This window comes from Emydura macquarii, unplaced genomic scaffold (assembly GCF_026122565.2).
Source record: "Emydura macquarii macquarii isolate MOO-44397 ecotype Brisbane River unplaced genomic scaffold, CSIRO-AGI_Emac_v2 contig_3670, whole genome shotgun sequence".
Lineage (NCBI taxonomy): Eukaryota > Metazoa > Chordata > Testudines > Chelidae > Emydura > Emydura macquarii.
The window spans coordinates 2614-11902 of record NW_027133807.1 but is presented as its reverse complement, the minus strand read 5'-3'; the positions used below and the strand labels follow the sequence as shown (position 1 = coordinate 11902).

At 64.3% G+C, this 9289-nt stretch overlaps 1 pseudogene; it reads right to left on the bottom strand.

Annotated features, from left to right (window-relative positions):
* Positions 1 to 272: 272 nt before the first annotated feature.
* On the bottom strand, positions 273 to 4093 carry LOC137145844 (carcinoembryonic antigen-related cell adhesion molecule 6-like; annotated as a pseudogene).
* Between the last annotated feature and the right edge of the window lie 5196 nt (positions 4094 to 9289).

The following is a 9289-nucleotide window of genomic DNA, read 5'->3' as shown; positions in this document are numbered from 1 at the left end:
CCCGGGGGGCCGGGAGCTGACGCGCCCTGGGAGACTGGGACGTTGGTGCCCCCAGCAGAGAGTGGGAAAGAGGAGGGCCGGGGTCGGGAGTGAGGGGCCCAGCGGAGCTGGGGGATGGGGGAGGGGCCAGGACTGGGCTAGCCGGGGCTGCGGGTCAGGAGTGAGGAGGCCCTGGCACAGCTCTGGGAAGGGGGCTCCAGGCTGGGGTCGCAGGCGGGGCTAAGTGCCTGTAACTCACCGCTGGGCCCGCCTGCGCTGCAGGGAGCAGGTTCTCATACAATGGGGGTCGTGTCGCTGCCCTGGAGGGTCTTGCTCCGGCGGCCAGAACCTGGAGGAGGGGAAATCGTCAGAGATGCTGGAATTGGGGGCCCGGATCCCAGCCCCCCACTGCTCTAACTCACCAGCTCCTCCCCCCACTCAGAGAACCGAGGAGTCCTGGCTCCCCAGCCCCCTGCTCTAACCACTAGATCCCCAGTCCCCTCCCAGAGCCTGGCATGGAACCCAGGAGTCCTGGCTCTCCCGGAGGGGTCTGTTACTCAAGTGCAGAGGAAATAAACCAGGCCCCCGACCAGCCCCGCCCCGGCCAGCGACCCGATGACGATCCCAGCGATGGCCCCGGCTGACAGGAGACGTTCCCGGGGCTGCAGTTGGAGATGCTGGAGGAGAAGGGAAGAAGGAGGGGTTGGATCAGGCAGCCCAGCCATGACCCCCAACCCTAACCCCCCGCCCAGACCCCCATTTCCCAATGCTGCTCCCTCTCAGCTCCCAAGGTGAGGGCCCAGGCGGTGGGACCCCCAGCTGCCCCTCCCCGCAGCCCTCTCCGAGCCTGCAGGTTTGGGCCCATCAGGACCCCGAATACGGTGGCAGGAGGGTCTGAAGGGTCAGGAACTGGGATGTCTCCTGGGGCTGCCCAGTGATGCCAGTGCTCTCCAGTGCCCCAGGCCCAGCGCTGGGTGCGGGGGGTCTCAGCTCTCACTGGCTGGTGTCGGGGGGATTCGGGAGGCGATGGGGCTGGACGCTACATTGACGGATCCACTGCCCCACAGCCACAACAGAGCCCCCAGCCCTGGGGGAGACGGATCCCAGCCGAGCCCCAGTCCGGCCCCCCCACAGCTGGCCCTAGAGAGAAGCAGGGCTGAGCAGGAGAGGGAGGGACCATGTACAGAGACACACCATGGCCCAAGGGTCCCCCGAGAGTCACTGGCAGCCCACGGCCCGGCCCCGTCCCATTCCCCAGCCCGGCCCCCTTGCGCCCCCAGCAGGGCGTTTTCTGGTGCCGGACAGGGAGGCGCGCTGGGTTCAGCCCCAGGGACTCACCTACAACCCGAACGGCGACAGACGCCCGCGCAGTGAGGTTGGTGTATGGGGTTGTGGGTCTGGCACGCGAACGTGCCCTGCTGAGCCCAGCTCGTGGGGTTAAAGGTCCAGCTGCTCCGGGTCTCGTTAGCGTCGGTGCCGTTGTGAAACCAGCGATAGCGCGAGGGCGGGACAGAGTCAGAGACGCACGTCAGGGTCAGGAGGGGACCCCAGGGGGTGGGTGATGGTCCCTGCGGGTCTATCCTGGTAGAGTCCGTCTCATCTACAGAGAAGGAGGGCATCAGGGGAGGGAGGGCGCCAGTGAGGGATCCCCATGTAAATAGCCCCCGCGCAACACACCAGATGTGGCTGCATCTCCGCGGCTGGGTGATGCCGGCAGGGCCGGGGGCAGCACGGCTGGGGGACGGGGCTACTGTTACTCACAGGCCACCGTCACGGTGCTGGGCTCGCTGCGGATGGTGCTGGACGGGGTTCCTGACCTCGCACTGGTAGGCGCCAGCGTCGCCCCGGCTGACGTTCAGCACCGTGAGGGTCCGGTTGTCGGGGGACAGCTCCAGCCGCTGATCAGTCGCGAGGTCCGACCCGTCCCGGAGCCAGAGCAGGGTGTCGGCGCCGGGGGAGCTGTTACACGTCAGGGTGAAGGTCCCGTTCTCCAGCACCTGGGTTTGGTTGGGCGTCACCGTGGGCTGGGGCAGCATTTCTGTGCACGGAACGGAGACAGCGTTACCGTGTGTCCTGCCCCTCTGTCCATCCGTCCGGGCTGGGAGAAGAGTCCCAGTGTCGCCCCCTTGTGGGATTGTGGGAAGAGTCCCAGCGTTGCCGTCCCACGGCATTGTGGGAAGGTCCAGGCCAGTCTCCTGCGGTGCTGTGGGAAGGGTCCTTCGCCCTTTGCACATCAGAGCTGCGGAGACGGGTGTCGCCCTCCGGGCTCCGGCAGAAGGTCCCTCTCCGCGGCGTCGAGTCACAATTATTGGCGCCTCCCCGAGACTCTGGCTCCCGGAGTCCCGTGATGTTTGGGACACTCTCGGCTGTGGTTCGAAAGGAGACGAGACGCCGGCTCTGCACCCACAGCAGGATTCTCAAGCTGAGCCCATGATGGTTTGTGGCTGACAGGAGGGTCATGACCCCATAAGGTGCTTGGTGCTGCCGGCATTGCCCCGTGGACACGGCCCTGTGCTGGGTCCTTGCCCCCCTCCCCGACCCGACGGAGCTGCCGTCCCAGAACCGGGCCGTGGGGCGGGGGTGGCACCACGGGCAGCCTGCCAGAGCCGCTCTCCCTGACCCAGGGAAATTGGGGCGACCCAATGGGGTGGGGTCACACGCTGGCCTAGCTCCGTCCCCCATTCCTGCCCAGCCCCAGAGCTCAACAAGGGCCCCACAGCCCCAGACACCCTGGGTCTGCCAACGTCCCACGAGAGTCTGACGGGGAGGGGGCGTCCGGAGCCCAGCGGCAGGTCCAAGGACACCCTGCCAGTCTGTACCCCCCTCACTGGGGCAGGATCGTCCCCCCAGTCTGTTCCCTCAGGGCCCCCGTCACCCTGTGCACCCCGAGCCCCCCCACCCTGCTGGCTGATGTGCTCGGCAGCGCCCCTTGCTGGGGCTCAGAGGGCTGCGGGAGGAGGGGGGGGGGGGGGGACCGGTAAATCCCAAGAGAGAATCAACAGAGCGAAGGAGGAAACAGCGGCTCAGACAGACAGCGCCAGCCGGGCCCCGAGTCTCAGGCGGGGACACGGACCCGGGGTGGGGCTGGGGCCGGGGCCTGGAGCCATCCCGGAGGCCGATGCCGGCACAGACCCCCCCACCCCAGCAGTGCCATGGCCACTAGCCCGGCCAGGAGGGAACCAGCCCGAGGCACCAGGCGAGCGGGGCAGGGAGTCGCTGTGGGAGCTGCAGTGGGGCTCGATGGGGGCCCCACCGAGGACAGAGGCCATGGGGCGGGTGCAGCGCAGGGAGAACAGAGCTGGGAGGGCGAGACGGGCAGAGAGCAGGCGCAGGACGCGCTGATCACAGGGGTCGGGTGTCGTTTGGAAGCCGACAGGCAGCGTCCGGCCCAGCTGTGGCGTGGCTGGAGCAGCCCCTGCAGGACAGAGGCCACGGGGTGGGGCTGGGCCCTGCACAGCTCCGAGCGCAGAGGGACGTGGCTGCAGACAGTGAAGTAGCAGAGCCTGCACGGGGAGGGGATTGGTGTGGGCAGTGACAGGACAGCCGGGGTCTGACCCGCGCTGCAGACAGGTGGGGGCGACTCGCCCGGGAGCTGGCTGGGGCTTGTCTACACTAACCGCTGCAGGCTCCGTGCAGACGCCTCCTGTCCGAGGGGAGAGCTTCTCCTGCCGGCGGAGGATCCCTGCCCCGAGAGGCGGTGGGTGCTGGCCTCCCCATCTCCGCACAGAGCGCTGGGCTCTCCAGGCCGCGGCCGGGGACCGACACACCCGACTGCTGTGCCAACGCTGCCCGGCGTCCCTGCTCCATCTCGGGACGAGGGTGTGGCGCTGGCTAAGCAGACGCAGCAGCTCGGGCTAGAGCCGCAGGCAGGTCAGTGGGTGCGAGGGTGGCAGGAGCGGCACAGCTCATGGGGCGTTCACACCGTGACTCGTCGGTGTGGATTATCTCCCCTGGTCTGTAACTCGCTGCTCTGCGTTAGGTACACCCTGTGCTGAACCGGCCCCAGATCCATAGGCGTGCACACGGGGTGTGCTGGGTGTGCCCACGCACACTCTAATGTAGGGGTATCAAACATCCGACTCATGAACCTTTTCGATGTGTCCCGCGGCGCCATCTCGCTGAGATTGGAGGGCGCGTGACTTTTCGGCGGTCGGAAGAGAGAGCGATCTGCCACCGAAAAAGAAGGAGCTTCTAGATTTTGTGGTGGATGGGAACACGCCGTGATCTGCCGCCGAAATACCGTTCCTCGTGATATTTCTCGGCGCAGACTACGACGCGGCGAGAATTCCACCAGCGGGTAATTCAAATACAGAACATGAAAAGTCCCTGAAGAGTTCCCAGGATTGGCCCATGTGACTCTGGACTCCATTTTAGTTCTTGTAACTTCCCACAAGCCGCATGGCCAGGCACAGAGGGTTTATAAGATCAAACCACAGAAACCATTTTGATTTCTATCCTGAGCTTCAGTCACCTACCAACCTCTGGATCAAGTCATCTGCAACTGCAGCTGTGTAACAAAGGACTGAGACCAGCCAGGTGCTGGGTGCACACCAGAGGAGACTATACAAGCTGCAACTCCACAATTCTTCTAGAACCTGATGTACATGGACTTTTAATCATGTGTATGTATCTGATTTGCTCTAATCCGTTAACATTTCTCTCACGGTTTATTTCTTTCTTTTTACAATAAACCTTTAGTTTAGTTACTAGAGGATTGGCTGGCAGCGTGGGATTTTAGGTAAGATCCAAACTTACATTGCTCTGGTGCTGTGGCTGACCCCTTGGGGTCAGAGGGAACCTTTGTAGTAAAGAGCAGAGAGTTAAATAACTGGTCTGTTTACTGGCCCTAGTGCTGATTTGGGAGCCTGGAGCTGAAATGCAGTAAAGGGGCTGTGGGTATTTGTGGACTGGCTTCTGTGAGGATTCAGAAGTGCAGCTTCTGTGGCTGGTTGGGAAGTCTGGCTTCAGTGTCACCCACCAGCGCTGGGAGAATCTGCTCTCCGTTTGCAGCCTGCCCAGACCTTGGTATTTGGTAGCTGCCCTGGGCACAGACGGGCCACACACAATTTAATGAAACAGCTGCGCACGCCTCTGCCCAGCTCGACAGGTGTGTAAGCGTCCAGGTGTGAACTGACGGGTGTGTAAACGTGCCTGAGCCCCAGTGCAGGATTGTCTGTGACGCTCACGTTGTATTTACAGGACCTTTGCCCATCACCCGGGACTGGCCCTCAGAGCTGTGGAGGGAGCAGCAGGGGAACTTCAAAGCAAGGGCCGGGAAGCCACAAAGGAAATTCCCAGCCCATCTGCGTTGGCTACTCAGCCCAGCCAGGGGTGACGCTGCCTGTCAGCTCCTCTGCTGGGAACAGATCTACACACCCAGGTTGAGGGAATGACCCTGCGTCTCTGCACGGATGGATTCTGACCGGGGATTCTGGAGCGAAAGGACAGAGGCCCCACAACCATTTTGGGCAACACTGGGAGACTTATGGGAAACTAGCAGCTGGGCCATCGCTGCTGCCGTTTGGACTGACAAACACTGGCTGCCCTGTACCGTGTGTTACCGGAGACTGGCTGCAGAGCCAGGGCGTGTCTGCGGCTCCTCCGTAAGCAGGGCGAGTGATCCAGGCGTCGCATCGGTTCCTGGCTGGGTGAAATCTAGTGACAGACCAAACCAGCAGCGCGTCCTGTGCCCTGTTTTCTGACAGTCTGACCTGAGACTGGCACTCACAGCTGTGAGCCGGGCCAGACAGCGGGACAAGGGGACCTCTGGGGTCTGGCACCTCGAAGGGTCCCCGAGGGGGCTGTCCCGGAGCTGGGGCGCAGCACAGGGCCGGTGGCTCCATGACACCCTCCCCAGCTGGGAGCTGGCGGTGCCGGGGTGGGGCGGCTGCGATGCCAGGGCAGAGCTGAGCTGCAGATACTCGCCCAAGGAACGAAACGGCAAATATCCGCACGAGGAAGAGAGCGAAGGAGGAAGCAGCTGGGCAGACACAGCTCCCCTCCCCCGCAGGGCTGCCCGGCCACGGGTGCAGCAACAGGACAAAGTCCCTGGTACCCGGCAGAGACACAGCACCTCCGGCTGCCTGGGCACGCGGCAGGCGCCCATTTGCAGCACGAGTCCTGCAGCGCTGACGTGGGCTACACCTGCCCATGCAGCTCTCGCCCGGACGCCCTGACCCCGACCCATCCCTGCCAACAGCCGCAGGGGCCAGGATCCCATTGCACGGGGGTGTGTGTGTGTGTGTGTGGATACAAACACTGAACCCCAGCGCTCAACCAAGCAATGCAGTGCGGGACCCTGGCCGGGGAACAGGGAGCACAGAACACCTGGCCTGGGAATGGAGGACGCTGACATGCTGGGCAAATTGCATCCAGCCAAGCGCTGGGTCCAGACAGCGAAGACATGGCCCGGCCATGGGTCCGTGTGATTTACAGCAGATCTGATGCTGGGTTGGAGTTCTGAGGCCCATGCTGGGTGGGTCAGTGAGTGACAGGAGACAGTCAGGAGGGGCAGGCCCCGAGCGCGGAGGGATGTGGCTGCAGACAGTGAAATAGCAGAGCCCCTGGCACGGGGAGTGGAATTGGTGCAGGCAGTGGCAGGGGACAGCCGGTGTCTGACCCGGGCTGGAGACAGGCGGGGGCGTCCCCTGGAGAACAGAGCCTGAGGGGTGAATCCAGAACAAACCCGACGATCCCAGACCTGGTTGCAGAGACAGGGAGAGACCAGGGGGCAGGAACGGCGCCGACCCGTAGGCTGGGTGCACAGAGTGACGGGTGACAGGGAACGTCCCACACAGACAGGGAGCCCAGCTGGAGACAGGAGAAATCCAGAGCGGCCTGGGCACCGGCTGGACACACAAAGACAGAGCCCCCAGTGAGGAGTGCCTGAGATGGGGGCAGGCGTGAGTTGTGTGCCCGGCTGCTCACCCAGCACCTCAGTCTTCGCACTAGCAGTGAGGCTGGTGACAGGGTGTGAGCCTGGCACTCACACATGCCCAGCTGGTCCCAGGCTGTGGGGTTAAAGGTCCAGCTGCTCCCGGGGCTGGGACAGAGTCGGCGACACACGTCAGGGTCAGAGGGGACCCGAGGGGCAGGGCGATGGGTCCTGGAGGGTTTGTGCTGGCTGAGTCAGGCCCATCCACACAGAGAGGGATGGGATTAGGGGTAGAGAGGGTGCTGGCAATAAACAGGTGCCGTGCCCCACCCTAGACGTGGCTGCATCTCGGGGATGGGCCATGCTGGCAGGGCCGGGGGCAGCACGGCCAGGGGACTCACAGCCAGAGCAGTGTCAGGCGCTGGGGAGCTGCTACACGTGGTGAACACAACCCAGTTCCAGAGCAGGTGTTGGCGCTGGGGGAGCTGCTACACCTGAGGGTGAAGGTCCCATTCTCAGGTACCAGTGTTTGGTGGGGTGTCACCGTGGGCTGGGCAGTATTTCAGTGCAGGGAACAGAGAGAGCGTTACCGAGTGTCCTGCCCCTCCGTCTGCCTGGGATCAGGCCACCACAGATCACTGCAGACAAGGATCGAGGGGTCGCAGATAGGAGGCGTCGGCGCACCCTACCATGCTGGGTGACCTCTTTTAAATCATCTGCTCCTGGAGTCCTGTGAGTTTCAGGAGAATCTTCACTTGCGTTGAATAAAGAAGTTTCCGGCCCACGTGACTGGGATGAAAAGGGGAAATAGCAGCCCGAGACCCTGGGTCAGACAGAAGCTGTGGCCCCGACCAGGGGCTGGATTTGAAGTCTGATTTAAATGCCAATCTCCTGCCTGCTTGGATCCGGTTCCCAGGTCTGTGAGCCGCTGGGTCGGTCAGTGAGTGACAGGAGATGATCAGAAGCTGGACAGGCCCCGAGCGCTGGAGGATGTGGCTGCAGACAGTGAAGTAGCAGGGCAGACGTCCCCGGGCAGGGAGGGATCAGCGGAGGCAATGACAGGCGATGGCAGCGTCTGATCCAGACTTCATCCCCCACTTCATCCAGCCCAGAGACGGGGGGATTGGGGTGAGGAGGGTGGTTTGGAGATCGGTGGTTCCTGCTGCCAGGACCCAGCATCAGGGTCTGGCTGTCACGGCTCAGAGACGCGGCCTCCGGCCTCTCACTGCCCTGCAGCCAGCTGTAGGAACCGGGGCTGCCCCCCGGCCTCGCAGCTCAGGGTCACGGCTTGGGGCTCGATGGGGATCGAGGTGGGGGGTGATGGTGACCCCAGACAACTCTCCCTGCGGGACAGAAAGGGGGGCAGTTATCCGAGGGCGGGGGGCAGCCAAGTGGGGCGCATGTCCCGATCGGGTAACTCGCTCCTGCCCCGGGAGTGCCAGCCTAGAGCCCAGGGCAGTGAGCGCCAGGCTGACCCCATCCTGCTGCGGGGACAGGGCGGGGCGGGGAGGGCAGGGCGCAGGATGTGCAGGAACACACCACGAGGCACAGACGCCCTGGGGTGAATCCAGGACTGCCCAGAAGGGCAGAGCAGGCGCTGGGCAGAGCCAGCAGAGGGGCGCGAGCAGGAGTGACTGGGCGCAGGTGACGTCCCCTGAGGGCCGAGGGGCAGGGGGGCAGGACAGAGACGAGCCGGCGGGTGGCAGACGGGTGCTGGGTGCCACGGGCTCTGCCGTGTGGGGTCATTCCTCACCCAGCACCAGCCCAGCCTCGGATCCGGCTTCAGGAGAGACAGCAAGGACTGGGGGGCAGATACCAGAGTGGGGCGGCAGAGCAGCGCTGTCCAGACTGGGGACAGACGGGAGCGTCCCCCGGAGAACAGAGCCTGACGCCAGCCCGCCCCAGTGGGTGAGCCTTGGGTGACAGGGACAGAGGAGGCAGGAGCGCGGACGGACAGACCCCTCTGGACAGACTGGGAGCCACAGTCTGTGCCAAGACAGAGGCGGGCGTCGCGGTGCACCCAGTGACACCACGCTCTGCAGGTCCCGCCGTGGCCAGGGACGGAGGAGCAGGAGCACGACGACCCCTCTGCCTGGGTCTGCATCCCACCGTGACACCACGCGCCCGCGTCCCGGTCAGCGTCCGCGACACGACAGGCTCAGGTCAGCTGGCAGCACAGAGCTGCTGGGCTGGGCTGATCACGGGGGTCAGGCCCATGTGGAGCAAACACGAGCCGGTAACGCACCTCGACAGGGCAGGGAGAGCCACAAACAACCGGTGCCAAATAGCCAGAGCTGGCGTCAGAGGACAGGGCCGCCCTGGGGTGCGGGGACCAGGCCTCCTGCAGGACCCAGCCGGAAAGGGACCGGTGTGCACAGCCCAGCTCCGCTCTGCAGGAAGATCCGGGGTCAATGGCTAAGCCAGGCTGAGCCAGGA